Genomic DNA, 5,866 nt, shown 5'->3' with positions numbered 1-5,866 from the left:
GAAAAGACCATAATATTGAATTAATCACAAACAACAAACCTGATAATGTTATTTGAATGTGCAGGTAAACTGCTGGCCTATATGCGAGCATGACTGTGTTGATTTTTTTGTTTTTTCTTCTTCTTTGTTTCTACACACTGTGAACGCTAAGCTAACAAAGTCCTTCTACAGTATAAAGTGTTGACAGGAAAGCTCGTTTTATCCTTTTAACTTCCTTCTCTTTCTCTCTCACTCTCTCTTTTCATTTCCTGTGTGTGTGCATCTGTGTGCGTGTGTGTACGTGTTTTTCTCACCCACCATGAATGTTTAAAAAGGAGTGTCAAAGTGACATTTCTGATGCTATTTAAGAGTTTATCACTGGAGCGAAAGGGAGGTCCTTTTTGCGGATTATCTACCTCGGTTTGCCTCATGGGTAAACCTCCCACTGTATATTTAATAACTACTTAAACCTTGCGTTGTGTGATGGGCTGCTTCCGTCACATTACACTTTATACTTCCTCGTCTTCTCTCCTTGCTTTGTTCTGATGTACGGGATGGTAAGGGCGCTGCAGCTCACTCCTCTCGCTCCACCTGTGGTGTGGACTGAAGGATGTAACACACACTCACAGTTTATTATTTATCACCTCAGATGTTGCTGAGGCACTGAGCCAGTATTAATAGGTCTTTGTTCAGTTTTTTTAATCAGTTACTGATATAATGAATGTCTGTTTTATCTTTCTTTTTTCGTCTTTATGTCTGTGTGCAGTCGCCCTTGCTACTCCTGTTTTTATACTACCTCGTTTAAGATTTAATTTTATTGTCTTATTGTTTTCCTAAACTCAGGGAACAAAGTTTAGTACGTGCGAAAAGTCGTGTAGTGTTATATGATGGACTGACAGGGTAACTTCTCAGTACTAAGCTGTTTTCGCGTGTAATTGCCTCAAAGAAAACGCTATGAATGTATCTCTGACATTATGTGCCAGCAGCTCAGATGTTTGTGCTGCCCTTACCACAGACGGACACATCTGCGGGTTCTTTAATGTCTGTATGTTGACTTCTTCTTCATTGTATCTGTGTAAGAATTCACACCAGAAGTGCTTGCAGCGGCATGTCCGTATGGAAAAGCTTTATGATCAGCCTTAATGTGGACAGCGTTTCCTCAGACTCCAAAACCAAAGCCTAATCTCTCTGAGGGAGACACCCCACATGAGGATGCAACACATGAAGAGTGGTTGTAATGGAAGTGTTCAATCAGAGACTGAAGTGAAGAATCGAATGGACAACATTTACTTATAAAAAGTCTATTTTTGTTAGAGGATGATGTACTTGTAGTTACTTTTGTTCCAAGTATTTTTGCTTTGCTTTAGAGTAGATAAAGGTTAGCACTTGTCTGGAAAGTAGTTTGTATTAGAGGCCAATGTGCAGCGGTGACTGTGACGCTATCACGTTTATTTTAGTTTCTCAACTGATCTCTGGCTGGAACAACTGAAACCAAAGACCAAAGATGAAACCGGAGATCAGTTGATCATCAAACAAAGCCTTGCACATTAGTGGCCTTGACCCACGATGAAGATTTTAAAGGAAAATAAATGGTGGAAGTTGTGCCTGCAGGATTCACAGGCACTAAATGGAGTGACAATGACTAATAAGCTTTATGCACACGAGCCAGGTTATCCTGCAGCAGAGTTCCTCAAAGTCTGAAGCAAACATACGTCTGCATGGTTATAATGTTATAAGAGTTAAATACAGTATTTTATATGGATTAGCAGTCTGTGTTGCAGCAGTGCAGCTGTGTGTCAACGTGCATCCACTGGTTTGTCTCCTGTAAATGAGTGTAAAAAAATAATTAGAAGGAATAATATGTTTAAAGTGTATTATTATTATATTTCTATAGTTTAATTTCATTCTAAGTGCTCACAAGCAAAAATTATTGCATTTTTAAGTAATTTTATGGCATAAATGAGCTAAAATGCCGGTGGGTGCACAAGTCGTCACATTTCTGTATTTTTAATCAGAGGACTTTGCAGAGGATTCAATCATTTGATATATTTAGGTGACACAATCAGTTTAACTTTCTTTCTTAAGAAAAAGCAAACCAAAGATTTTTTTATGAAAAGGTCACCGTTGCATGTTGGCGAGAGATCAGTTTAAAATCATCCTGTCTTTGTGTGAAATGTTATTTCCACTGCTGTTGTACTCATTTTATTACTGTATGATCTCAGGAGGATGGAAACGTTACAGCGTGTTTTTTAATCATTTCATTTCCCACAAAAACAACTGCTGTTGTGGTTTTTTAAATACTAAATACTGTTTTCCTGCTTTTGCAAAGAACAGTTTGAGTCTTTGTTTTCAGACGTACTGCCTGAGCAGAGCTTTAAGGGCCCGATCCAGAATCCAAAAACATCTGAACTTTGTGCGTTTACACACACATCACCGCTCTGGTCGAGCAGGTTCTGGATTAGACCCTTGAGTAGTTCATGCAGGTACATGAGTCCTACCTCTGGTGTTTGTTTCCATATTGTTTTTATGGGTACAGATTAAATGTGATTGGGGTCCTTAATGCCTGTAAGGGCCAAGATGTACGGCCATCAAACGTGGGACTGGGGAAGTTGATGTGCTGCTTTTCATCTTATAAATGTTAAAAACATGTGAATTTAAAGGGTTAAACACACACGGTCTTCTGCAGTAATGTTTTAATCCTGTGTGGAGGAGCACTGAGGGTCATTTACAGTCAGACTCAGGGGGACCCACAGCTGCTCATCCATCAGGACAAAGCAGGTTTCAAGTGTTTGAAATTGAATGTATCTTTATGTAATTATTATGTTACCTGATATTTTCTCTTAATGTTTTGTTATATTTGGTCTGTGCCAGCTGAATGACTTGCAAGTTTCCAAAATGTTTAGATAGAAGTTTCTATACAAACAGCTAATGATAAAAAGTCTGATTCTCACTTTAAATAAAAATACAGAAATGCTATAATATCTGCTGTTGTAGTCGGTCTTTGTTGATTCTATCTGAAACTCTGAGCATTCTTTTTACTTTTCTATACAGTGTGCAGTTGCCATAGGTATTAAAGGTACTGCGCTGCAGTTATTTTAATCATAGATATCTGATACACTCCAATTTGTCATGTGAATGGAGAGTACTCTTTACACATTAAGGTTAATTATGGAGTACCACAGGGATCTGTGCTAGGACCAATTCTGTTTACATTATACATGCTTCCCTTAGACCAGCGGTCCCCAGCCTTTTTTGCTCCACGGACCGGTTTAATGGCAGACAATATTTTCACAGACCGGCCTTTAAAATGTGGAGGATAAATACAACAAAACAAAATGATACGACCAAGAGAACAACGGTGGTATTTTGTAAGTATAGTAATAAATGTGAATTCACTGTGTAACTTTATTAGCAGCGTCCTCCTGAAATGTGCCAACAACATTGAGAGTACCATCCTCCTCTCTGCCCCTTAATGCTCTCTGGTCGCTATGATAACGCGTAAAATATTTCTTTCAAAATAAGACACACAACTACAACACGGGAAAGACCGAGGGAAACAGAGTTAACGATAAAACCCCTGAAAACCATAAATTTCACACCTGAGCTTCAACTCTCGCGGCCCGGTACCAGTCCGCGGCCCGGGGGTTGGGGAAGGCTGCCTTAGACAGTATCATTAGAAGGTATGGCATAAATTTTCCCTGCTATGCAGATGATACCCAACTTTATCTGTCCGTGAAGCTAGATAACACACACCAATTAGTTAAACTGCAGCAATGTCTTAAAGATACAAAGACCTGAATGACTGCCAATTTTCTGCTTGTAAATTCTGATAAAACTTTAGGTTACACTTGGCCCTAAACATCTTACAAACATGGTGTTTAACCAGATGCTTACCTTGGACTCCAGGAACACTGTGGAGTCTTGGAGTTATTTTTGACCAGAATATGTCCTTCAATGTTGGACTTCTTTTTCTTGCATTTGCACAATATCACTAAAATCTCAAACATACAGTCTTACTTAAAACTACAACCCAGTAAATAGTCTGTAAATAACAAGTAAGTGTTGTGACTTTAACATGAAAGCAAGCAGAAACTATTCTTCACAACTGATTCATTTTAATTTGTGTGGTTTGTGGCTCAGAGTAGAGCCACTGCTCCTCCACATCGAAAGGAGCCAGTTGAGGTGGTTCAGGCATCTGACAAGGATGCCTCCTGGGTGAGGTGCTCCAGGTATGGCCCTCCGGGAGGAGGCCTCGGGGCAGACCCATGACACGCTGGAGAGACTATGTCTCTCGGCTGCTCAGGGAACATCTTGGTGTTCCCCTGGATAAACTAGAGAAGGTGGCTATGGAGGAGGTCTGGGCTTCTCTGCTTAGGCTGCTGCCCCAACGACCTGGCCCCGGAAAAGTGGAAGAGGATGGATGGATGGAGCCACAGAGAGCTGTAAACATTCATACTGAAGTAGAATACCTTAGAACTGGACTTCAGTACTTAAGTGAATAATAGGAACTGTAAAATGTCCCATTTTAAATTATGGTACACCAATTAGAGCATGGCTATAGGAGACTGCATAATATGAACAACCGAGTTACCTACGATTTTGTATCAACAGTTTAAAATATACATTTTTCTTATTCAAGTACAAAATTAAAAAAAATAAAAGTAAAATTTTTAAGATCAATTCAATTCACTTATATTTGTACAGCAAGAAATCACAACATCAATTGCCTCACACTTCATACTGTAAGGTAAAGACGCTACGATAATAAAGAGAAAACCCCAACAATGAGACGGCCCCCCTATGAACAAGCACGTGGTGATAGTGGGAAGGAAAAAGTCCTTTTTAACAGGAAAAGACCTCTGGCAGAACCAGGGTCAGGGAGGGCAGCCATATGCCGTGACGGTTGAGGCTTTCCACTTCTCTTTTCACTGTCTGCATCTTTAAGGAGATAATAAACATCGTAACAAATGAAACTATCAGAAAGTGCAAAGGTTTGTCTCAGAAACACCCTTTAAATACCTAAATGGCTCCTACTTCTAACCAAATCTCATTTATTTCCCTAAATAAAATGCTCAGAGTGAAGGTGGAAGGATTAACTGATAGAGTGGGAGAAGCAGAAAGATTTCAGAAATATTTGTCTTTTACACGTTACAAGTTCACAGTTTTCACTCTATGGGCATCATTTTACCACCAATTCGTAGGAAGCGTGGCTCTTTACAGAGGATGTCTTCCTCAAAATCAGCAGATGTACACATTTTTATTCATCTGTATGCATCTGAGTGAGACAACCACTAGAATTCGATCAATGATTCTTTCTTGTGTTTGATCTCGTGACCGCATTCTTGAAACTGTTAAGACAAGAAACCCTCACATTTGTAGAGCAACTCCTTGCTTATAACCCACTGTATAAATGTTTTATTTGATCTTAACCAGTTTATGTGTCTTTGCTTCAGTGTCAGTGTATAAGCCACCTACTTACTTATTGAGCTTCTTATGATGCAACTAGCAGCTGCTGTTAACAACTTATTTACCTTAGAGGTTTGAGTAACAAGCCACAGACCAAGTAGCAAAAATGTCACTGCAATTTCTCCAGAAACGATATTGTCTAGTTTCATATTGCTACTCTAGCTCTGGTTTTTATTTGTATTGTTGTTGTTGTTATTGTTCTTAATAGTGTGTTGTAAGCCTATTTGCCCTGCTCATAATATATATGTATAACACAATAACACACACACACACACACACACGTGTCGGTAGTTACTGACAGACCTGTTAAGCTTTACAGGAACATGAACAAATGTTCAATCATTCTCTTTCTTTACCTTTTCTTCCCCTCTTACAAACTATTATCTTCTTCTTCTTCGAGTACAGTTGCAGCTATTTAGTA

Source organism: Simochromis diagramma, unplaced genomic scaffold (assembly GCF_900408965.1).
Source record: "Simochromis diagramma unplaced genomic scaffold, fSimDia1.1 OVJJ01000603.1, whole genome shotgun sequence".
NCBI classification, from domain to species: Eukaryota; Metazoa; Chordata; class Actinopteri; order Cichliformes; family Cichlidae; genus Simochromis; species Simochromis diagramma.
The sequence above is the reverse complement of the archived record's forward strand: the minus strand, read 5'-3'. Positions refer to the sequence as shown.